This window comes from Bufo bufo, chromosome 9 (genome assembly GCF_905171765.1).
Source record: "Bufo bufo chromosome 9, aBufBuf1.1, whole genome shotgun sequence".
In the NCBI taxonomy this organism is placed as follows: domain Eukaryota; kingdom Metazoa; phylum Chordata; class Amphibia; order Anura; family Bufonidae; genus Bufo; species Bufo bufo.
In genome coordinates this window covers 186,565,118-186,591,554 of record NC_053397.1, presented here as the reverse complement: position 1 = coordinate 186,591,554, position 26,437 = coordinate 186,565,118, and the positions used below count along the sequence as shown (strand labels likewise).

Here is a 26,437-nt window from a genome sequence, read left to right as displayed (position 1 = left end):
ACAAAGCCGAATTTTCTCGTGCTTTATGTTAGCGAAACGATTTTCCCTGAATAAAAAAAAAGTCATACTTACCTCCTCTGTATAAGGCCTCCTGCACACGACCGTTTTATTTTCCCGTTTACTGGCCGTTTTTTGCAATCCGTATACGGTCCGTATATGAAACCATTCATTTCAATGGTTCCGGAAAAAAAACGGAATGTACTCCGTATGCATTCCGTTTCCGTATTTCCATTTTTCCGTTCCGTTTAAAGATAGAACATGTCCTATTATTGCCCGAAAATCACGTTCCGTGGCTCCATTCAAGTCAATGGGTCCACAAAAAAAGGAACACATACGGAAATGCATCCGTATGTCTTCCGTTTCCGTTCCATTTTTTGCGGAACCATCTATTAAAAATGTTATGCCCAGCCCAATTTTATCTATGTAATTACTGTATACTGTATATGCCATACGGAAAAACGGAACAGAAACGGAAACACAACGGAAACAAAAAAACGGAACAACGGATCCGTGAAAAACGGACCGCAAAACACTGAAAAAGCCATACGGTCGTGTGCAGGAGGCCTAAGCCAGCTGCCGCCATCTTAATTTAAGTTCCGTGCTCAGTGATGTATCTACCGTTACCACGCTGGCCGACGTGATGACGTCATCACGGGTCACGCGAGATTTCGTGGTAGATCTTCAATCAAGATGGCGGCGGCCGATCAAATGGAGGAAGTAAGTACGGTATGTTTTTTTTTATTTTACACTGTATTATTAGCTATGAACGCTGCATCTGAGGGGTACAATGACGGGGGGGAGGCACAATCGCCACTCACTAACGAAGTAATATGTCACAAAGCTATTTTATTTATTTTTTTGGTGTAAAATTTTAAATCGAATTTTTTTCAATACTTTGCTCATGGGCCGGTTGGAAAAGAAAAAAACATGGCTCTGCACGTAATAATCATTTTGACCGTAAAGCCTGATCATCATGTTGCTAAAATGAACGGTCCGATAAAGCGATGTGAACATGGCGGATATATCTCACTACAGGCAGCCCCTTTAATATAAGGGCCACTGCAGTTGCCAGGGGTAGAAGCGACTGGCGCGGGACATGGTAGTCCATGGTGACCATTCGGATAAATGTCCACCCGTATATCACATGGACGTCTTGAGTCCACCAGAGCGGGCGCTGTTGTTCTTAGCAGCTCTTTGCTTTGGCTCATGGATGGGGACCCCCTTATGAGATCTATACGCCCCAATAATAATAGCAGGCGGGTTGATCAGGGGCAACGGTATAAACTTGGGCTATTCGTCATGCGTAATCCCAGCCTAGGAGATGGCACTCGGTGAATCTACCGCTGTGATTTCCTTTCTGCAGCCACGATCCCTCAATGTCACCACAGCTGTCCCCTGAATGATTACTTGTCAGCATTTCACGAAGCAGGACCGCAAGAGCCCAGCGCTGCGTCTAAAGCTCATCCATCAAATTCCAAATATACATTCGCAGCGGGGAATCGCAGATTTCCCTCCTATCTGCTCACACGGACGTAAAAAAAAAAAAAAAAAGGTATTAACCGGTTGGGCGCCTCTCCATGCTGTTGCTATGTCCTGAGGGCCACCAAACCTGAAGTCTTTGCATCTGTTGGTGACGTCATGGTAATAAATGCTGGTTTCTAAGGGAGACTGTCATCGCCATCCCAGCAGGAACGCTGGTCTCGTCCTATCTCAGACACCGGTGGGTAATGTCTATAATCTGATGGCTGCCTATTGCTTGCATGCAGGGTGTAGAAGCGCGGTGCTGCTATGGATCCCTGACGCTTATAGCAGCCATAACGTAAAAGGAAATGCGTATCCAAATAATAACAGTGTTTTATGAACCGCCATCCACGTGCTGCCAGTATATAGACCTAGACATAAGAGGAGGGAGTGTCATGGTAGGTTCTGTATAGAGTGAAAATATGCTCAACGTATACAGATTAGGGCTCATGCACACAAACGGATTTTCTTTCCACGTCCGTTACGGGGTTTTTTTGTACCGTATGCGGAACCATTCATTTCAATGTGTCCGAAAACAAAACAAAACGGAAGTTACTCCGTGTGCATTCTGTTTCCGTATGTCTGTTCCGCAAAAAAAATAAATAGAACATGTCCTATTATTGTCCGCATTACAGATAAGGATAGGACTGTTCTATTAGGGGCCGGCTGTTCCATTCCACAAAATACGAAATGCACACGGACGTCATCTGTATTTTTTGTGGATTAGTTTTTGCTGAGTGCAAAATACATGCGGTCGTGTGCATGAGCCCTTACTGATACGTAGCTAATGCATCTAATAAAAACTAAATAAAGCAAATTAGACATCCTGTTTTAATAGCTTCATGCCTGCCCCATGTAATAACAATCCTGGAGCATCTCTTCTGATGACTCTATGTTGTGCCATTCCTTTATTATTCCTGCTAGAAGTAATGAATTACTAGCAGTTTGTAATGAAGGTCCAGGTGAGGGTTATCAGTTGGGGGGGATGTCCCTGCACAGTCTGACACTGGAAAGCACTGATTGGATACACACCCAACTGTCACCCAACTTACCTCTCTGGTAGCAATACGTTAGGCCTCTTTCAGACGGGCATTGCGGGAAAAGGTGCGGGCGCGTTGCGGGAACATGCACGATTTTTCCGCGCGAGTGCAAAACATTGTAATGCGTTTTGCACGCGCGTGAGAAAAATCGCGCATGTTTGGTACCAAAACCCGAACTTCTTCACAGAAGTTCGGGCTTGGGATCGGTGTTCTGTAGATTGTATTATTTTCCCTTATAACATGGTTATAAGGGAAAATAATAGCATTCTGAATACAGAATGCATAGTACAATAGCGCCGGAGGGGTTAAAAAAAATAAAAATAATAATTTAACTCACCTTAATCCACTTGCTCGCACAGCCCGGCTTCTCTTCTGTCTTCATCTTAGCTGTGTGCAGGAACAGGACCTGTGGTGACGTCACTCCGGTCATCACATGATCCATCACCATGGTAAAAGATCATGTGATGGATCATGTGATGACCAGAGTGACGTCACCACAGGTCCTGTTCCTGCACACAGCTAAGATGTTATACCATGTTATAAGGGAAAATAATAATGATCGGGTCTCCATCCCGATCGTCTCCTAGCAACCGTGCGTGAAAATCGCATCCGCACTTGCTTGCAGATGCGTGCGATTTTCACGCAACCCCATTCATTTCTATGGGGCCTGCGTTACGTGAAAAATGCACAAAATAGAGCTTGCTGCAATTTTCACGCAACGCACAAGTGATGCGTGAAAATCACCGCTCATGTGAACAGACCCATAGAAATGAATGGGTCAGGATTCAGTGCGGGTGCAATGCGTTCACCTCACGCATCACATCCGCGCGGAATACTCGCCCGTGTGAAAGGGGCCTAAGTAGTTTCAGCCATAGCCATGATGCACCAAGCCACCTGGCTTTGTTACTTTGCGAAAGGCATAATCAATCACAGGAACGATGACACTCTCTGACACGCAGAGCAGAGAGGAGGATGAGGCAGTTCTTCAGGTCAGTGCTCTGAAGTAGCTTGTCCTCCGATGTGATTAGGACAGGTTTTGTGTGTACTAATAGAACAGCGGCCATTTTATTTCTGCCGATGATTGCTCCCCAGACAAAATGAGCCATTATAACTAATGAAAAGTATTTGGGAATATATTTATAATAAAGTAATGATTAAGTATTTTCAGTAATTTTATTTTCTTAGTTCCCAGAGAACCCGTTTGTCAGCAGTTTTGTCCCTATGACACTGGCTGACCTGTTACATGTGCGCTTGGCAGCTGAAGACATCTGTGTTGGTCCCATCTTCATATGTGTCCGCATTGCTGAGAAAAATGATGTTTTAATATATGCAAATGAGCCTCTAGGAGCAACGGGAGCGTTGCCATTACTCTTAGAGGCTCTGCTCTCTGCAACAGCCACGCCCCCTCTACACATTGATTGACAGGGCCAAGCAATGAAAACATCATCACACCTGGCCCTGTCAATCAAAGTGCAGAGGGGGCGTGGCTGTTGCAGAGAGCAGAGCCTCTAAGAGTAATGGCAACGCCCCCGTTGCTCCTAGAGGCTCATTTGCATATATTAAAACATCATTTTTCTCAGCAATGCGGGCACATATGAACATGGGACCAACACAGATGCCTTCAGCTGCCAAGTGCACATGTAACAGGTCAGCCAGTGTCATAGGTACAAAACTGCTGACAGATGCCAAGTTGTTCATATAGTCATTTAAAAATAAAGGTACAAAAAATTCCAGGAAAACCTGTTTAAGTGCATTCATAATTTATTGTGAATCATCCCTTAAAGGGGTTGTCCCATCTCCCCTTTTGACCTTCTTTCTAGTGCCGCAGCTCACCGCCTTCTGCCTGTTGTGGGGGTTGCACCATCACTTTGATTGACAGTACAGGTAAGCAGCAGACTTCTAACATCATTGCACCACTTGCCTGTACGAGTGGTCTCTCTGCGTTGCCGTATTGTACAGTTCCTGGTCTATTGCGCACGTCCAGGAGCTGTTCCGTTGATGCAAATCGGTGGCCGGGCAGGGAGCTGCCGCGCATGCGTGAATATTCTCCCTCCTCTGATCCTCCTGGCCACCAAAGCCTGGAAATGCAAGCGCACATTGCGCAAACACGGCTACAGCGGTGGTCGTAACCCCTGACAACGATCATTTATCAGAAGATAAATAAAAAAAGAAACATTTGTTTGCTTTCAAAACATTTGCCTCTATTATACGATACATTGCTGCTGTACATGATCCCCAGAAACACTGTATCTGTCACCGTGCCTGCTCGTGCCAGGCTCGCGCGTAGCGGAATACGAATCCGGTGTTAATTAAGCAAGAGAGAGATTGCTAACAGATGTTAAATTGCGGTAACACAGGAAGAGCGGCATTATCAGACTAAATAAAGGGGGGCACTGATGGGACTCAGTGCTGCTGACGGCTATAAGAAGCTTACTGCCCGCGTCTGTTAATCATTCCAAGAACACACATTTCCCTGTTTGCTTAACCCTCTTCCTAGCTGTGATTGCATAATGTAGTCATGGAGGCTTTCATGGCCATAACTGACTTCATACCTAGAAGACATTTCGATCTTATGACGCTAAAACCTTTTAAAAACTACAATTTTTTTTAAAGAAAATTGGCCCTGGTATGTATAAGCTCATAAGCTCTCCTGCCCAGGACTATGTGCATTTTGGCCATCAATATAATGCAAAAATACTGTACTGCCATATTGTACACAGTATTGCAAGCCGCGTATGAGGAGCATATCTTGGACTGAGCTTTCCATTAGAGGTACGTACACACGGCCCCCTGTTGAGATGCATTATGGCGGTTATATGTGTGACATGAATGCCATATGTGCTCACTGTAGGAGGCCTGACAAAGAGAAATTGCAAAAGCTAGGTTCACTTCAGCGGTTCAGTATCCCAGCAGTCTTTTCCGGCAGACTACCATACTTTTTGTATCCGAAGGGGCCCGCTGGATCCCTATGCACTATAATGGGATCAGTAGGGTTTTCAACTAGATTCCCAGTTTTTTGCTGGAAAAAAAACTGCTGCATGCGGCATCCTTGCTGGAAACCCAAAGGATCCCATTTTAGTGAATAGGGATCTGGCAGGCCTCGGTGGTGTCCGGCTATGCCGGATATGGCGATTCCAGGAATCTGCTCCTCTGCCAGAACAGAGTACCGGAATGTTAAACCGCAGATGTGGACGCAGCCTAAGCCCCGCTGCGGCCAGAGAGCGGTGAGAGTAGATATAGTGTGTGTGCAGTGCCGTATAAAGTCCCCTATACACATTAGAGTATTGTCGGCTCACCTTGCCGTTTCCACTGGGACCGGACTTTATTCAAATGGGGACCTCCCGACTCTAAGAGGATGTCAGGAGAGAGAAGGTTCAGGTCCATTTGTTTTTCAACACCTGACCCTATTGTTCTTCCAGGAGACAAGTAAGGTCCAGCACGTTGTTACCGGTTCTGATACAGGCAGCACTGATTGGATAATGCCATATTGTGCAGGGACACACCCTCAACTGGTAATACCCATCAGGACCTTCATAGCAAACTGCTAGCAATTCATTCTAGTAGTTATAATAAAGGAATGGCAAAATCATAGAGTCGTAAGAGTAGATGCTCCAGAACTGTTATGACATGTAGTTCCTAAAACAGAGCGTAAGTATTTTGCAGTCCGCGCAACACGGATCCGCAAAGAAAAAGGATGACGTCTGTGTTGAATCCATTTTTTGGCGGATCCATTGTCATAACAATGCCTATCCTTGTCCTTCAAACAGACAAGAATAGGACATGTTCTATTGCGGACATACGGACATGGAATGCACACGGAGTGATTTCCATTTTTTTTTCAAGCCCTATTGAAGTGAATGTTTCCGCATATGGACCTGTAAAAAAACGGAACGGAAAAAAAAAGAGCCCTAATGGATTTATTTTTAATATCCAAACATATTAATGGGAGATCCTTCAGTCTCACAAGGAAACCCCCTATCTATATGCCCTATTAGGGTATATCAAGGCTATAGATGGGGTCCCACCTATTCTGAAACACATCCTTTAAGGCCAAAATATCTGCCGATGCAAATGGAAACAGATCTGCTCTGCATTTTAGACTATGTCCGTGCAGCATAAACGATTCACGCCAACCTAAGGGGACATTTCTCTTGCTGTCATCCATGCAGATGAGCCTTTCCCTGCTCCTATTAACCTGGTAATAAAAAATTCTTCTGAAAAAAAAAGGGGTCCAATGACAACTGTACCGGTTAGAATTTTGGAAAATTCATCACCATTCAAAGCATTAAAGGTTGGTAACGTTTAGTGATTCTTAAAGATGATGGAGATTATGTTCCAGATCAATAGCAATAGAAAAAGGAATTGTGTAATAAGCCATCTGACATCCGTTCCCTCATCCGGTATGATTAATGGGTCCATGCAGCTCATGCTTTGATTCATCTCTTCCATCTCTGTTGTCCCCGGTGACACATTTTGTACAATAGTATGCAGTAAATCTGCCCCGGGATCTCAGAATGTAATGGTGTGAGATACCATTTCACCTCATAAGATAACAGATTCCTTGGGGCCATATTCGCAAATTGGTGGAGGTCTGAACTGTTATCGGCACGCCGCTTTCCATACATGACTTCAGGCGAGCGTGACATTTAGTATGAATCCGTAACCATTACTTTCCCTATCCTAGAGAGCAAAAGTTCATCAGTTATGACCACGAGAGGCTTCAATGGCATCTAGGACCCCGGGCTACGAAGGTCGTTAAATGAGATGAGAGGTGGTGGAGGAACAGACCCAAATGTCAGATGTTGACACAGACTACAGAGATGGATAAGGGTAAGAAATGACTCGGGTAATGAAGAACGCCAGCCAAGCTAAATAACATATTCTATCAGCCAATCTACCAAATGGCTTCTTCTCCATGTAAAGATCCTTAAAAAGACTAATGCCCCAAGGGTTGATTCATGGTTTATTGATTAGACTTTTCCAAGCCATCTAATCAGCTTCATTGACAAATGGACATCCTACGTAAAACCTTGGGTTATTACAGACCATAGACTTCACAACTGAGCCGTCCACTGGTACAAGTGAGGGTATGCTTGGCAAAATTCCCATAGAAAGCTACCTAGACACAAGGTCATGAAGAAAATTGATGACCACTTATTATCCTGTCCAGCTATTACGTCTACCCAATATCTGAGTCAAATTGGGCTCAATATGAGCAACCATATTGAGGTTGCTCCTATGAAATCCATGTTCTACTGCTTTAACATATACATATACTATGTCAGGCTCCCATGGTCGTCTGTTCCACAAGCGAACACCTTAACCAGCTTGATACAGACGTCTGAGATGATTACATGATCCAAATCCAGTCGTTACATACAAAAAAATCAATATACAGCCAGATTGATGGGGCCCATTGAGGCACATGTTTCTCCAAGACCTGTAATTTTGATCTCTCTACTATTCTACTACCCTAACATTTCATTTTACTTTGATTTTTTAATATTTGAGTGTAACATAATATTTTCACCCATTTTCTAACCACAATATTCGGACTTGCTGCAGAACGGTAATGTTTTATGTGCTGTTTTTTCCTCTAATGCTATGCAGCAATCCCAGAATAAGGCCAGATGGATTTAGGAGGCACCCAAGGGAGATGTGCTATATGCAGTTCATTCATGTTCTTGCATTAGCCAAATTTTGTCTTCGGCTTCAGCTGGTCAAGGGCAAGGACAGGGCAATTGAAGGAGCACATGAAGCCCTGGAGTCTATAGTCTGCCAATGGTCTTCAGGTTTATAGGCTACAGACCAGCTCTCCTTCCTTGGCTTCCCCAATTGTAATATACTGGCCAATTGTCGGCCAGTTCATCGCTAATAAGCGTTCGCAGGAACCCTCGTTAGTGATGATCTGACAGTCTAATACTGCCGCTGATTACCCAATGAATGCAAACGCTCAGATCCAGATCGTGCTGTCTATTCATGATCTGCTGCCGGCAAACTGGACAGCATGGGGACGAGCGATGGCATAGCGATTGATCCTCCCCATGCTGTGGAGGAGATCGCTCCATGTAATAGAGGCGGTCTCCTTCGCTGGCGAGCGCCGGGAAGAAAAACTTCCCTCCCGACAATCGCCTGCCTGATCTGGCTGTCTAAGGCTACTTTCCCACTTGCGTTGTTAATTCCGGTATTGAGATCCGGCAGAGGATCTCAATACAGGAATTAACCGAATCAGTTTTGATTTTGCACATCAGGATGCATCCGTTCCATTAGGATGCGGTTGTGTGAAATCGAAATGGAAAAAAACAGATCCTTCACTAGTGCCAGATCAATTTTTTTCTCATTTTTATGAGCGGACACAAAACCGCAGCTTGCAGTGGTTTTGTGTCCGGTCACAAAACGGAATGCTGACGGAACGGAAGACGTCCTGATGCATCCTAAACAGATCTCTTTCCATTCAGAATGCATGAGGACTAAGCAGTGCAACAAAGGAATAAGTGGTTGGACCTCCACTGATTGGACATTGGTGGTAGATGTTAGTGATATGACCAATTATTCTAGCTTATCAATCAAGAAAATTTGAAAACAAGTCCTAGACTTTTACCAACCAATAGAAAGATTGTCCATTGGTTGAATGTGATCGCTTTAGTACCACAAACTTAAAGGGGTTGGCCACTTTCTGGTTATTGTTGACCAATCTGTTTGTGAGATGACTATATGGCACTTACTAATATAGCCTTTGGTGATTTTCTGCACTGTTTTCTATATTTCATAAGGTATTCTCCCTTGTTTACAAAGTCTTTTGTGCTGTCCACACAGAGGTCCTGTCCATAAGATGGCCACCGATGGAGGGTCATGTGACCAGGTAAATCACCCCCTTGTGATGCCTCCTCCATTTAAACACACTGCACCTACCATCTGTATTTCTTCTGTTGGGAGTTTAGTGCAGGTGCAGTGTAACTGAATGGAGGAGACATCACACACATCAAATTTGCCTGGTCAGATGACCAACCATCACTGGCCATCTTATGGACAGGCCATCTGTGTGGACAGCTCAAAAGACTTTGTAAACAATGGGACATGCCTTATGAAATATAGAAAATAATGCAGAATTTCAACAAAGGTTATATTAGTAAGTGCCATATAATCATCTCACAAACTAATTGGTCAACAGTAACCAAAAAGTGGCCAACCCCTTCAATGATATGGACACCTTTGGGGCAATTTTTTATAATTGTATTTTACTCATTTTGGGCTAAAAATCATTTTTTCAAATGGTCTTTATTTAAAAAGTTTATCCGTTTCTGAGTTACAGGGGTTTAAAATCACTTTCTGTATCATCTGACTACTTATATGTAGCTCTTGTCTCTGATCTCCTGACCTTCTAGACATAGATCAATTCTTATCAAACTGATAAGACTATGGCTTAAATAAGAGTTTATGAGGTCAGCAGAGCTACACATGACATGATTGAAAGAAAAAAAAGTGACAGCTTGCATATAGACAGATTTTTAACCCCCTGTTGCTCAGATGAACATTTTTAATAAAGACCAATAAAAAAAATGATTTTTAGCCCAAAATTAGTAAAATGCAATCATAAAAAAATTTCCCTGAAGGTGTACATAGCCTTTAACTATTATTGTTGGTAATTGTAGGTTATAGGTTTTAAGGCCCCTAACAAGATCTATGCCATCCCCAGCCAAGCTATGTAAACTATTTTAGTAAAATAAATGGGTACACTAATAAAACATATGTACAGGGGAAACTCAAAAAATTAGAATATCGTGCAAAGTTCATTTAGTTTAGTAATGCAACTTAAAAGGTGAAACTAATATATGAGATAGATATTTCAAGCCTTTATTTGATATAATTTGGATGATTATGGCTTACAGCTTATGAAACCCTAAAGTCTCAATTTTGAGGTACCCTTTGCTCAGGGGGTATGGATTAATTAGCTGACTAGAGTGTGACACTTTGAGCCTAAAATATTGAACCTTTTCACAAAATTCTAATTTTAAGCTGCATTAATGCAATTCCTTTTAATTTGCATTACTGAAATAAATGGACTTTTGCACGATATTCTAATTTTTCGAGTTTCACCTGTATAGCCAACTAGATATGGAAGGTGGAGGTGGAAGGTCTGGCTTTGTTTTTAATATACACTCACCTAAAGAATTATTAGGAACACCTGTTCTATTTCTCATTAATGCAAAATAGATTTTCACGCACAACCATTTCTAGGGTTTACAAAGAATGGTGTGAAAAGGGAAAAACATCCAGTATGCGGCAGTCCTGTGGGCGAAAATGCCTTGTGGATGCTAGAGGTCAGAGGAGAATGGGCCGACTGATTCAAGCTGATAGAAGAGCAACGTTGACTGAAATAACCACTCGTTACAACCGAGGTATGCAGCAAAGCATTTGTGAAGCTACAACACGCACAACCTTGAGGCGGATGGGCTACAACAGCAGAAGACCCCACCGGGTACCACTCATCTCCACGACAAATAGGAAAAAGAGGCTACAATTTGCATGAGCTCACCAAAATTGGACTGTTGAAGACTGGAAAAATGGTTTCTAAAATGGCCCCCACAGTCATCAGATCTCAACCCAATAGAGCATCTTTGGGATGTGGTGGAACGAAAGCTTTGTGCCCTGGATGTGCATCCCTCAAATCTCCATCAACTGCAAGATGCTATCCTATCAATATGGGCCAACATTTCTAAAGAATGCTATCAGCACCTTGTTGAATCAATGCCATGTAGAATTAAGGCAGTTCTGAAGGCAAAAGTGGGTCCAACACCGTATTAGTATGGTGTTCCTAATAATTCTTGAGGTGAGTGCATATCTTGTCAATGGAAGACAGATACATACATAGATTCCTTTGATATTACATGTGCCATCGTGTGGTGTTGCCATGATGTATTGTATTCCTCGCAGAAACAATGTCTCTGAGACACCATGAGAAAAAGCACCTCAAATTTTTTGTTCTTGCGGAGGCTAAGTATCAGCTTATAGCAGGGAACAACGCCTTTGTCTAATAGTGTATCCTGTGGCCTCCTTACCAAGTGTGGGGATGCTGAGTTTGGGTGGGAATGTCAGAGTGACCACCTTGGCTCCAAAAAAGTGGTTGGCCATATGTGTCGAGAGGGAGAGGCCTCTTTCACTAATTACTCAAGAGTAGAACCATTAAGCTCAAGTCAAGATGGGTAAGAATTGTGGTGTGGAATTTGTGGAAGAAATGTGGTTACAGAACACCATGGAGAACCCAGACAAGCTGCCAAATGGTGTTGAAAGACTGTGGCTCAGGGCCATAAGTAAAAGCCACCATTGCCAACCGCCTGTGAATAGCTGAACGTTGTCTTGTAACGTTGATATATCTTTGCTTTCATGTGGAGAGAACTAAGCCTTCAAGTGACCACCAAGAGTTTCCTGTGTGTGGGAGCCCAAGCAAAACCCTATAGGTGTTATCCCATGGTGCAAGGGGCTTACAGTACTACAGATACCTTCAACCTTCTGTGGAAAAAAACTTGCTAGATGAGTTACAGAAATAAATAAAATGTCTTCTACAACGTGTGCGAGGATCTTCTTTCTGATGCCGAAGCTTGGATGTCTGCCTGGGTAATTCTTTCATGGGTAAAGTCTGCTTCAATTCATGAATTCACCCACTTGGACTTGTGCCATGACCTTGCTAATTACAAAGACAGACTGGAAAATATAGTTTAAAAAAAACTGGTTGCCCACATCTGGCTCTGGTGTGAGTAACTAGAATTGTGGGTGCACTGCAGGGTCTCAGGATCTTTACATGAGAATGTTTTATTGAAGATTTTTTTTTTACTATTTCTATTTCATTCATATTCTCCGTGCATTCATCACTTGGAATTCCCATTGTGTGATTCATCCCCCTTTAGTTTCTGGATCAAGGAGAAAACTGAGCAGTTAGATTATCGTAATATTGTAAGATTACAAAAATATTTCATGCTTGTTTTAATATAAATAAGGCCTCATGCACACGGCCGTTGTTGTGGTCCGCATCCGAGCAGCATTTTTTGTGGCTCGGGTGCATGTCCTATTCTTGTCCGATTTGCGGACAAGAATAGGCAATTCTACAATGGGCCACCCGTTCCGTAAATTGCAGAAGGCACGCGAGCGGCTTCTGTTTTTTGCGGACCGCAAAAAAACGGAACGGTCATGTGCATGAGGCCTTGCTGTTATAAAAATTTCATTTTCAAATGCATTTTTTTCTGAAATAAATTTATATTTCCTTGGTTATTATATAAATAGGTAATTTTGATAAAGCTCAGGTTTTGTCCCCAATATTTGTACATCTCTGAAAATTCTTTGGCATTTCTTGGTTCTTTCAACTAAGCATATGCCGGGCATTAATAATCTGAGGTGGAGGCCACCAAAGTAAAAGGGCAATTCATGCATTTTGTTTTACAAGCATTTTTTTCAGGGTAGTACTTGCATTTTTTTTTTACAGACTTTTTTTTTCTTACAGGGAAGACTATGGAAAAAAATATAAAAATCCCACATCCAGAACATACTGCAAATTGAAGTAAAATTACACTTCAAGAAACACAATGGCCCAGATTTACTAATATGTCTGTGCCAGAAATCTATCCAAAAATTTGTACAAATTGGCACAATTTAGCACATCTAGGGTTTCTATACTTTTTTTTCGAGCAGGCTCGACAAGGGTCGGGGCTTATCAGAAAGGTAGTGGAGCTTCATTGGAGAAGGTCAGGGACTAAGATGCACCATTTTGCATTAAAATTGAGCCACAATTCTGATGTAAAAATATCTCTCAAAGTAAGCCAACCTAGTTGGTACAACAAAGTCAGAGAAAAGTGTCTTTCACCAGATTTATCATCCAGCCTGAGCCTCTGTGATAAATCTGGTGCAGATCTAGACAGATCATCTAATCTTATACCATCTATAGGAATAGTAAATCTGGGCAATTTTACAACGTGTAACATTTAGCCATGTACAAAAAATGCAGACAAAAAAGTCTGTGTTCTTTTCACAATTATGTTGGTCTTATAATGGTGCCATTCCTGTGTGCATCGCTGTTGCCCTTTTTGGGTCATACAGTCCATTCAGAAAGTCTTCAGAGCTTTTGACTTTTTTCACATTTTATTATGTTGCGGCCTTGTGCTAAAATAAGAAAAATTCAAATTTTCTCCCATCATTCTGCACCGAATACCCCATAAAGTGAAAACTGAATTTTAGAAATGTTTGCAAATTTATTAAAAAGGAAAAACTAAAATTGTGCATGGACATAAGTATTCAGACCCTGTGCTATGACACTTGAAATTTAGTTGTAGGGGCTTTCCATTTCTCTTGATTATCTTTGAGATGTTTCTACACCTTGATTGGAGTCCACCGTTAGTAAATTTGCAGCAATACACTGAGGACCCGGTGTAGAGGATAGGAGTGGTAGTGGCCCTCATGTAGTGCTGTTGTGTCATGTTGTCCTACCTCAATACTGATGAAGGAGGCCAGAGTTAAACGTAACAAAGTCTCTTTTACTAAGTGCAATGTGGAACTTGAAGTACATGCAGTAGCGCTAGGCTTGAAGTGCAATTCTTCTCTGGCACAAGCTGAGGGGATAGGGTGGCAAACTGGATGGCTACAGTTCTGCACTTAGGTGATACTGATAATGGGTAGCTTGGCTGTAGTCCCTCACCTTACAGCAGGGTCTGTAGATGCTGATGTATCAGTTCACTCTGCTTGTATCTCAAGGCTTTACTTGAGGTTGTCCTTAGCTGTCGTTCTGGCAGGAGGATTGGAACAACCAGGACTCTACCAAGAGCTGGCTGCCCCACCAAACTAAGTAATCAGGGGAAAAGGGCCTTGGTAAGAGAGGTGACCAAGAACCCATTGGTCACTCTGGCTGAGCTCTAAAGATCCTGTGTGCAGATGGGAGAAACTTCCAGAAGGTCAACCATCACTGCAGCTTCGACCAATCTGGGCTTTATGGCAGAATGGCCAGAAAGAAGCCTATCCTAATCACCTAAATGACTGTAAGACAGTGAGAAACAAGATTGTATGATCTGATAAAACCAAGATTGAACTTTTTATCCTCATATCTATCCTAGTGTCATATCTGGAGGAAAAAACCAGCCCAATACCATCCCTACAGTGACGTATGAAGCATGGTAGTGGTGGCAGTATCATCAGAAGACTACAGGCCGTAATTGCTGCCAGAGGTGCTTCAACTAAAGTCCTGAGTAAAAGGTCTGAATACTTATTTCAATGCAAGATTTTAGTTTGTCCTTTTCAATAACTTAGCAAAAATTTCTAACATTCTGTTTTGACTTTCTCATTATGGCATATTGAGTGCAGAATAATGGGGAAAACTTGATTTTGTATTATTTTTGCACATTGAGCAACACTTCCCGAATGCACTGTCTAGGAATGAGACGACCTGGTCACTAAATTATACCAGTGAAGTCAGAATTAGGGGTGACTATGAAATGAAATTAAAGAACCCCCTGTAGGCAGAATTTGTGAAGTCAGTTCTCCTGATCTGTCTGTTTGAGGAGATCTACTCATTCTGGAGCAGCAGCATCTGCATTGCACAATTCTTTCATTATTATTCCTAAAAATTTCAAATAAATTAACAACTTGGTGGCATGTGACTACCCTGTCTGTCTCTGTTCCGTCACTTCTGACAGTATCCCACTGACAAGGAGAGAGGTAACACCCAGCTTTCAATTTCTTAATAATGTTTCTAGGTGACCGAGGAACGATACACTTAATAAGAACAGATTATTCAGAATTGTTATTACATAAACAGTACAAAAAGTTTATTAAAACCACAGGTCAGGAGTGGTGAGCATTCAGGAGTGGTGAGCATTCAGGAGTGGTGAGCATTCAGAAGTGGTGAGCATTCAGAAGTGGTGAGCGGTCAGGAGTGGTGAGCGGTCAGGAGTGGTGAGGAGTGGTGAGCGTTCAGTAGTGGTGAGCGTTCAGTAGTGGTGAGCGTTCAGAAGTGGTGAGCGTTCAGAAGTGGTGAGCGTTCAGGAGTGGTGAGCATTCAGGAGTGGTGAGCATTCAGGAGTGGTGAGCATTCAGGAGTGGTGAGCATTCAGAAGTGGTGAGCATTCAGAAGTGGTGAGCGTTCAGAAGTGGTGAGCGTTCGGGAGTGGTGAGCGTTCAGGAGTGGTGAGCGTTCAGGAGTGGTGAGCATTCAGGAGTGGTGAGCGTTCAGGAGTGGTGAGCAGTCAGGAGTGGTGAGCGGTCAGCGTTCAGGAGTGGTGAGCGTTCAGGAGTGGTGAGCGTTCAGGAGTGGTGAGCGGTCAGGAGTGGTGAGCGGTCAGGAGTGGTGAGCGTTCAGGAGTGGTGAGCGGTCAGGTGTGGTGAGCGGTCAGGAGTGGTGAGCGGTCAGGAGTGGTGAGCGGTCAGGAGTGGTGAGCGGTCAGGAGTGGTGAGCGGTCAGGAGTGGTGAGCGCTCCTCTTAATTATTTGCAGTATCTCATGATAACCCCCATCTTCACACCAAGTCTTTTACATCTGTTCTCCTGTCTTGTAGACCCTCGGGAGGTTTCTGCGCAGTGCAGACTGCGAGGCTCAGAAGGATGTGAATGCCCTTATATGACAACAGTGGACAGTATTTGGTTAATGCTGGCCTGCTTCCAATTTTCCTTACGCTCTGCACCCTCCCCTTCCATTGATGTGTGGGCGAGACTGCTGCTATCTGTCTTGGTTTTCTCACTCTGCTCAGTGACTCATCCTCTTTGTATATTTCTGACACTCCTGATAATTTGTCTCTGGCTTCCTACTATCAACACCATCAGGCTTAACCCATTCACCTCTGCCACAAGCAAAAGTCACAAAGTGTCATGAAAGCTGGAAAGCCAGCACAACTGTAGAAATAAAAGATATTTAGTGCATTCATTAAATGCAAGTTTTACTTACAGGGAATGTGTCATCTGAAAATGACCTATTGTTTAATTCACCTTTTTATGTTAAACATATTTTTAGGCCCCTTTCACACGAGCGAGTATTCCGCGCGGATGCGATGCGGGAGGTGAACGCATTGCACCCGCACTGAATACTGACCCATTCATTTCTATGGGGCTGTGCACACGAGCGGTGATTTTCACGCATCACTTTTGCGTTGCGTGAAAATCGCAGCATGCTCCTCTTTGTGCGTTTTTCACGTAACGCAGGCCCCATAGAAATGAATGGGGTTGCGTGAAAATCGCAAGCATCCGCAAGCAAGTGCGGATGCGGTTCGATTTTCACGCACGGTTGCTAGGAGACGATCGGGATGGAGACCCGAACCTTATTATTTTCCCTTATAACATGGTTATAAGGGAAAATAATAGCATTCTGAATACAGAATGCTAAGTAAAACAGGGCTGGAGGGGGTTAAAAAAAATAAAAAATCATTTAACTCACCTTAATCCACTTGCTCGCGATGCGGGCATCTCCGTCTGACTCTTTTACTGTATAGGACCTGTGGAGAGCATTAACTATAGTTTAAGGACCTGGGATGACGTCACTCCGGTCATCACATGGTACGTCACATGATCTTTTACCATGGTGATTCACCATGGTAAAAGATCATGTGACGTACCATGTGATGACCAGAGTGACGTCATCCCAGGTCCTTAAACTATAGTTAATGCTCTCCACAGGTCCTATACAGTAAAAGAGTCAGACGGAGATGCCCGGCATCGCGAGCAAGTGGATTAAGGTGAGTTAAATGATTTTTTATTTTTTTTAACCCCCTCCAGCCCTGTTTTACTTAGCATTCTGTATTCAGAATGCTATTATTTTCCCTTATAACCATGTTATAAGGGAAAATAATACTATTTACAGAACACCGATCCCAAGCCCGAACTTCTGTGAAGAAGTTCAGGTTTGGGTACCAAACACGCGCGATTTTTCTCACGCGAGTGCAAAACGCAACACAATGTTTTGCACTCGCGCGGAAAAATCGCGGGTGTTCCCGCAACGCACCCGCACATTTTTCCGCAACGCCCGTGTGAAAGAGGCCTTAAAGATTTTTGATAATGTTATTTTCAATTTTCCAGGTAAAAAATTAATAAAAAAATCCTGCAGGCCGTTAAGCCTAATAAAAGAAGCCGTGTCTTGGTCTGTACAGATCACTTTACTGCAGTTATCTGCTTATCATCACATGCAATGACAGATATCACCTCTATGTATAGATAACACAGGATCCTCCATTCACAGTAGGTGATATTGCAGCTTATCTACTCCCTCCTGACCTCTGCACGTCACGTTCAGGAATAGAAAAAAAACAACTTCTAGAATCAGAAAATAAAAAGATTATAAAAAGTATATGTGTCACTATCTGGTTTTAACTAACAGAAAAAAAATTCGGTGACACATTTCCTTTAAGGACTTATTTAGACAACCGTATCCATTTTTGCGGCCTGCAAATTGTGGATCCTCAAACCACGAATACCGGCCATGTGCGTTCTGCATATTGTGGAACAGAACGGCCAGCCCTATGATAGAATTGCCTTTTCTTCTCCGCAATTGTGGACACAAATCGGACAGGTTCTATCTTTTTTTTTTTGCGGGGCAGCAGAATGGAAGTACGGATGCGGACAGCACACGGTGTGCTTATAATCTATATGCAAATGAGCAGTTAAGTGCACCGAGGGTGGGCCCAATCTACTCTGTTCACCCTTGCTCCTCCTGCTTACTCTCCTCTGTCAGAACACATACAGGATACATGTGTATGGGTGTAAGCAAATAGCGCCCACAATCAGCTTTGTGGTGAATTGAAAGGTCAGTTTCGGTCTTGAGATGGTTGTTTCCACTACTAGTAGGTGATGAAAATACTTGATGAGGAAATATCACCATGAACATGAAACTTGGGATCATTTAAAGAGAAGTGATACTGCACCTGCTGGCTGTGTGCCACGTGGGCAGCCATCGAGTGGATGCAGAAGAAACAGAGGTCATCTCTCTCTCCATCGCCAGTCCATCCTCTTTTGAAGGCGAATGGTGGCCATCATGGGAACAAATGGCCAACTGGCACCCAACTTGGACACCATGTTTTCACCACACTGGTTGTCCTTGCACTGCAATGACCAGATGAAGACAGAGCTGATGGGAACCACAGCAGGTCAAAATGGGACACTTTCTGGTGGTAGTTCATTTCAACACATGACAACCCTCCATGTCTGGAGGGCTGAGCTTATATGTTGAAGAAGATCGAGATGAAACACTTTCCCTTTGTAATTCTGAGGTGCCTGTAGAGAGGAGAAAGTTCTGCAATGGTTTAAAGCAGGGGTGCACAACCTGAGGCCTGGGGGCCACATGCGGCCCTTGATACCATTCTGTACGGCCCCCAACCATCTGGTAACAGACATGTATGTCTATGTTTTGTGACTGCTCAAATGTATTTTTCATGAAATCTTCCATTAGATGGGAGTCCTGGAACTGTAACTAGATATTAATGGTATTTACTGTATGTTCAATATGCCATAAATACAGTATTTCAGTTGTTAATACCTCTTTAAATTTAATTTTTGGCCCTTGCTTTGGTTCAGTCTGACAATGTGGCCCCCAAACAGAAAACTTTGTGCACACCTGGTTAAAAGGGTATCTGTTACCCAATTATAGACCTTGTTATTATGGTATCTATTAGATTCCTGTCACGGCTGAGGATGGGGGAAATCCTCAGCCGTGTGGAGCCCGGTGATGTTACGGCTGCTTGGCCATGAAGACAGGATTAGGGAGCAGGTCACCTCCTAAGGCATCCCTAACCTGACCCTAGCTCCTAGTTACATGGGCCAACCTTGATGGTAGGAGGGCCCATGCTCCGGAACCTAAAAGTCCCTGCTGGCCCTCAAGATGACCCTCACCTAGGAGCTGAGTAAGACAAGCCCACTCCTCCTAGACACGGAGGAGCAGGAGTCTCAACGGCCAAGCTGCAGGAAAAGGGGAGACATAAACAGCTCTATGGATATGGCAGGTGAACCTGCTCCCTAATCCTGTCTTCATGGCCAAGCAGCCGTAACATCACCGGGCTCCACACGGCTGAGGGTTTCCCCCATCCTCAGCCGTGACAGTATGACCACAGGGGTGGCTCTTACTGGCAGGTAATAAATACATGAGGCTGCTCTCAGCTAAGCATGGCTGAAGCAACCTCAAGGCCTGCAAAAGCAATGAGGCTTTATAGGCCAAGAAGCCACACCCCACAGTCGGACACACCCAGTGATCACACACACTAGGAAGGGGATTAACCCTTCCAACACCAGGGAAGGGAAAACACCACTTAAAGGGAACGTGCACACAATAACATAAAACACAGTGCACACATCCACACATCACACACAAAACCGCATGCGCAGCGTAGCGAGCTGCATGGCACAGCTCAGCCTGCTACGCTGCCACATACATACTGTTGCCAGCGGCAACCACAGGTGAGGCCAATACCACAGCCCCCACCTGTGATTGAACACCAATGAAAACCGCTGACAACCGCATGCGGTTCAGGAGTCACGGTCATAGCCATGGCCGTGACAATTCCCCAACACCAACAAAAGTCCGCCTCTACCCACCAAATTGCCCCACGATACTCTGGGTTGATGGCCCCCTCACACGTGGCAGATTTTACTGCAGAAATTTTTGCCTTGTAGATCACTGTGAGGAAATGAGATGTTCCGGGAGCGAGTTGGTGATGAAATTGCCATCATATGAGACCTACTGGGGCATCAGATTGACCAACAGATTTTGTCAGCATCATTACCACATGTATTCATGCACTCTTAGAAATACCCTTAAGACAACAAGGGTCCAGGCTAAGAGGGGTCTTAATCAGCGATGGACTGGCCATCGGGAGTACCGGGAGAATCCCGGTGGGCCGATCGAATTATGGGCCGGCCAGGGCCGCCAGGCATCAGGGGGGTAAAGCTCCAGTAACAGCAGGCAGTGTGGGGGCGGCGCTCACTCACTGACGTCACACGCCTGCTCCTCCCACTAGGCGGCGCAGGCGCGTGACGTCAGTGAGTGAGCGCTGCCGCCCGCACTTGTTACTGGAGGCTGGAGGCGGGAGCTGAATGTAAGGTAGTAAAGACTCTTTACTAAAGAGATGAGCGCTGTGCCCCCACGTGTAGTAGAATACCTACCTGGAGCCAGTGCCAGACTGTGCACAGAAAGGGCACTTTGTCACTGTGGACAAAGTATGGCACTTTCTGTGCACAGATTGGCTCTAGGTGGGTACAGTGTGGCACTGCAGTCACTAAGGGCACTATTTATCTGGGCATAGTAGGGCACTATCTGCCCACATAGTCAACATATGGCGCTCTGGGCACTGCCATATAATAGTGTGGGTACGGTACGGCGATATTTGGTTCTATGTGGGCACTGTATGATTGTGGGCAGATAGTGCCATACTATCCACAGATAAATGGCGCATTTAGTGCCTGTCGTGCCCACATAGTGCCATATAAAACCCATACTCGGAAAGCGCCATACTTGTGTAGACAGAGTATAATTATAGGCAAAGTATGGCACTTTCTGCCCACGTTTTAGCTCTAGGTAGGTATGATATGGCACTTTGTGGGCACTGTAGACACTAAATACACAACTTATCTGAGCATAGTATGCCCAGGTCTTCCCACGGTCATACAGTGCTCAGATAGCGCCATGTTATGCACAGATAAATGGTGTATTTCTTGCTTATGGTGCCATACAGTACCTACCTAAAGTGAAAACCTACAGTACTTTGGCCACAGTCATACAGTGCCGACATAGAGCCAAAGTATGGCACTTTCTATGCACCTAGGTAGGTACTATATGGGTACAAATGCGCTATTTTTCTGTGAATAGGAGGGCACTATCGTGCTCTATGTGGGCACTGTATCACTATTAGGGCAGATAGTGCCATAGAGACAAAATGTCTCCCAGCACATTATACATGGCTCGTCATCATGGTTACGACCTCCCTGTAATCCAGCATTGGTGGTCGAAAAAAGCCCCAAACTATGTGCACTCCCACAATCCCGGCTACTCCTATAGTGTGCAAGCATGACCACCGCTGCTGGATTACAGGGTGGTCAAAACCATGGAAACGAGCAGTGCATAATGTGATGGAAAAATGACTCCCGCCAGCAAAGGAAGCAATATGGACAATCACAATACATTAGTAAGTGCCTTGTATTAACTTTCTCTACAAGATAAATGCCACTTGCTGAAGAGACATAACCCCTTTTTTGAGTGTGTTTGGGAAAAATAAAGTGGGCCGGTCTGGCTGAAGTCCAGGGCCACTTTATTGTCCCAGTCCATCCCTGGTCTTAATAGTCACCATAGGCACTGGAACATGCCATTGGCTGCCTACAGGCCGAGGTGGATTGGTCATAGACCGTACAGGGATACATCCTGGTGGGCTGATGTCTAAGCCATCTGAGGCCTCCTCCCATCCACCACTTGGTTACATAACAACCTGACACTCCAAGCATTAATTAACACTGGGGACATCAGGTACTTCTAGGGAGGTATATTGCGCTCCTGGGGCACTGCATACATCCCAACTTTTTGGACTGTCAAAGAGGGACACTTGTGGTTCATTGTGTGAAAGTCCATTTTTCAAGCATATTTATACACTTTGAATAGTTTTCTTTGCTCACAATAGCGCAAAAATTATCAGAAGAGAGAAATTTCTAAATAACAAATTGCATCGAATAATGAAATAATATACAAGATGGGGTCTAATATACAGATAGTAAACAAACACTTTCTGGATCAATATTGTAATTGTAAAATTGCAAATCTATCCCTTAGATCCAAAAGAGGGACATTTAAGGAGAAAAGAGGGACATTTGGGAGGTCTGGCACTGTGGTATTTGGTTCTGCTGGGGTGGTATTGTGTGCCGCACTACAGTATTGCTGATCCCACCTGCTTGGGTTGTCCCTGCCTACTTGTGTTGACCTTACCTCATGTCAATTTGGATCCGCTTATGACATGGGGGCACTTTTTTTCCAAGACCACTTCATGTTCCTAGTCCGCCCCTGCCTACAGGCCAGCTGGAGGTACTGCAACTTGGAAAAACCCACCAGAAAAAAACAAAGACTTAAAAAACACAAGAGAAAACCACAGAAAATATAATTTCCCTTTCATTTCCTCATTCATACTTGACGTTATTTCTTTTTAGACCCTGGTCATATATATCCCATATTCCTTCTGCCTACTTTTCCCGCCATCCCTCTCCGATGTATCCCGCCATCCCTCTCCGATGTTCCATGGGTTACAATATTCTTGCTTCTTCCTTTGGGTAACTTTCTTTATTCTCTTGGTGGACATGTCTGAACCTGCCCTTCAACTCTTGAGCTGAGACATGCTTGCAGAAGTGAAAGAGACCATGTGCTCTTTCACAGAGCGGGGGCGGGGAGGGCAGGAAAATCCACAGAATCACATGATACAGACAACCGAGGAAGCTGAAATACAACGTGCTCCTCTTCTGAGAGTCGTCTGTCCCAGCCGCTGAGCAGTTTCTGCTTCTGATATTGCAGAAGACAGATCTTGCTTTGATAGCTACAGACATGGACTCCAACCATTGCTGTAAATGATCCAATACACAACCTCAAAACAATAATCATTGCATCTACAGTGCCCAAAAATGAACAGAAATGTATGGAATTGCTAGAAAAATGGATCAGACATTTTAAAGGTGTTGTCCCACGAGAAAAATATTCTACAGTTATTAAACCAGCCCCTGGATCTGAATAATTTTGCAATTGCATGTAATTAAAAATTAGTATAGCCAGTGAGCTATTCAATAAAATGTATCTGTATAGCGCCACCTGCTGTTTGCTATTTTTCTAATGTCTCTGTCTACCTCACTGAGGTGGATGCACATGCTCAGTTCCATCCTTCAGCTGCAGCAGAAAGGACGTGCCCCCTGAAATAAATCTAGCAGAGCAATGAATAGGGAGATCTCTGGATCCATGGGAGGTACAAGAGTGTAATTGCGTGGTAATCGGACGAATCATGGATTATAATCCACCGCGAGGGTCATTCCACATAGTGGTCATGGATTACAATGTATAATCTAGCGTTCTCAATTTTTCACGTTGCAATGATATAAAGAAAAATGACTGCATGGTTGACATTTCCTACTTATTTATCCGCAGACAATTTTAGGGATTCAGGCTGCAGCGAGAATTTTTGCGGCACGGCTTTCCAATGGAGTGACAGCTGCAGATCACTGAGATTCATGTAATGTATTCCTGCGGACCGCAGCTGCAGCTCAGATTGCTTCCGCTTATGATATCATCACTGCTTTCGGTGCATGAAGCCTGTTCGGCTCCCGTAGTAGGAAGCCATAGAGGCTCCTTCTAGTGCAGTATGCACGGAGCGCACTATAACATGGCCGTGTACACCATGGCCTTCATCTGATCATCCAAAAAGTTGGTCGCAGCATAGAAGTACAACACAATGAGGAATTTAAAGGGGTTTTCCAGAAGTCTGACCCCTACCAATCAGATATTGGTGACCTATCCTGAGGACAGGCCATCAGTACTGAAAACCCCTTTAAAAGGACATAAATCCTATGATTTATAAGGATATTCTGGTTATATTAAAGGGGCTGGGTCGAGAAGTATATGCTACATTTGTGAAAAAAAAAGCGCAAATTCATGGAATTGCTAGGAAAAGGGATTAGACATTTGAACGGGGTTGTCCCACACACACAAAAAATTCTACAGTTTTCAAACCAGCACCTGGATCTAAATACTTTTGCATGTAATTAAAAATTTAGTACAACCACTGAGCTATTTTGTTCTTTTTCTTTCTTTTTTTTCTTTGTCCGTCTCACTGAGCTGGTCGCACGTGCTCAGTTTAAATCTTCAACTGCCACCAGCCATATGTTCTCTTAGAAGCTGGGGCAGTTAGGGGGAGAGAGCTGCAGCAGAAAGGACACACTCCCAGAGCTGCCAAGCTGAAGAGAATCTAGCAGAGCAATGAATGGGGAGATCTCTGGATCCATGTGAGGTACAGGGCTGGTTCTAGCTTTTAGAAAGCTATGGTCATGGACCATATGATGTCTGATTTTCATTTTTTACATCAATCATGGTACAACCTCTTTAAGGGAATGCACTTGAAAGGGTTTTCTCGGTTCTAGATATTAATGACCCATTCTTAAATCATGCCTCCATCCCCCCTTCTGCCGGATAGGGGATAATTATTAGATTGGTGGGAGTCCGGCTGCTGGGACCACTAGAACGAGGGCCCCAAGAAATGAATGGAACCGCTGATTGAGCACATGCTGTGTCCCTCCATTCATTCTCTATGGGAGTGACGGATACAACACGCTTGGCTCGGCTATTTCTAGCAGTTCCATAGAGATGAATAGAGCAGCGGCGCACCTGTTTGAACTGCCGCACCATTCATTTCAGGGGGCCCAGCAGGATACAGGACCCTCCATCTTGTGATCGTCTGGGATCCCCGGGGTTGGACCCCCACCAATCTATTAGTAACCCCTTATCCTGTGGATAGAGGACAACTTGATATAACTGGAATACTCAGAGCTGAACCCGGATATACCCTTATTTTCACCCAGGCAGCCCCCCTGAGGCTAGCATCGGAGCATCTCATGCTCCGATGCGCTCCCTTGCCCTGCGCTAAATCGCACAATAACACACTTCCGCGCGGCAGTGTGTTCGGTGACATCACCAGCTCTGATGGGCGGGCTTTAGCGCTGCCCTAGCCGTTTTACTGGCTAGGGCAGCGCTAAATCCTGCCCATCAGTGCCGGTGACGTCACCGGGGTTCCTGGCAGCCCCATGGAGAGCCCCGGTACGTCACCGGAACTCCAAAAAATACCTTTGTTCTGCGCGATTTAGCGCAGGGCAAAGGAGAGCATCGGAGCATGAACTCAAGTCAGGGGGGGCTGCCGGGGTGAAAATGGAGGGATGTCCGGGTTCAGCTCTGAACCCGGACAACCTCTTTAAGCTAGGGCACTATAGTGACAGATCACATCATCAATGAGCCTCAGAAAAATGGGGGCATGACTTTCCCTATGGATTCACACTTGGTGTCATTCTACTCCATGAACAGATCTGCTGCAAAATCTGCATGTCTTAAATTTGCTGCAGCTTTCACCCAAATCCGCAGGAATTCCTCTGCACATCCACATTTAAGACATGCGGGTTTTGCAGCAGATCTGTCCGTGGCGTCAAATTACTCGGGGTGATGGCACAGAACTTGTGTGGATGTGAACTGGAGCTTTACGGTCGAGCTACGTAATGGACAGCTGAATATGTAGGTCTGACGCGTTGCTGGCAGAGTACCTTAATAGCCGCTGTGCGGTTTTTGGTCATTTTTTTCTCCGTGCATTTTCTATGTAAACAAACATAACCGTCCAGAATCAGAAAAATATGGCTGCCGACTTCAAAAAACAGCGCCACACCTGTCCACAGGATGTGTGCGGTACTGCAACTCAGTCCCATTCACTTCAGTGGAGATGAGCTGTAATACCAGAAACAACCTGTGGACAGGGGAGTCACTGTTTCTGGATGAAAGCAACCACATTTTGATAATGCTACACAACCCCCTTAAAAGGGTATTCCGGTTACATTAAGGTATCACCTATCCACAGGATAGGGGATAACTATTGGATCCCAGCGGTTGGACCGCCACCGATCTCAAGAACGGGGGGCTCATGCCCCTGCAGCTCTCCTGACATTAACACAGCGGCCGGTCGGGCATGCGTGCGCCCGCTCCATTAATATCTATAGGAATTCGAGACATAGGTGAGCGCGGTACTCGACTATCTCCGGAACTCCCCTAGAAATGAATGGAGCAGCCATGAGCATGCGAGACCGGACGCTCCGTTGATTTCAGAGGAGCTGCAGGCGGTACGGACCCCCGTTCTTGTGGTCCTACCACTGGGA

At 44.4% G+C, this 26,437-nt stretch overlaps 1 long non-coding RNA gene across 2 annotated transcripts; it reads left to right on the top strand.

Annotated features, from left to right (window-relative positions):
* Positions 1-607: 607 nt before the first annotated feature.
* Positions 608-12,076, top strand: LOC120979184. Of its 2 annotated transcripts, none has more exons than XR_005774252.1 (3): positions 608-717; positions 7,246-7,391; positions 11,954-12,076. It is a non-coding gene; the product is annotated as an uncharacterized LOC120979184 (long non-coding RNA). The 2 variants fall into 2 exon arrangements; XR_005774253.1 differs by lacking the exon at positions 608-717 and adding an exon at positions 1,056-1,720.
* Positions 12,077-26,437: the final 14,361 nt, after the last annotated feature.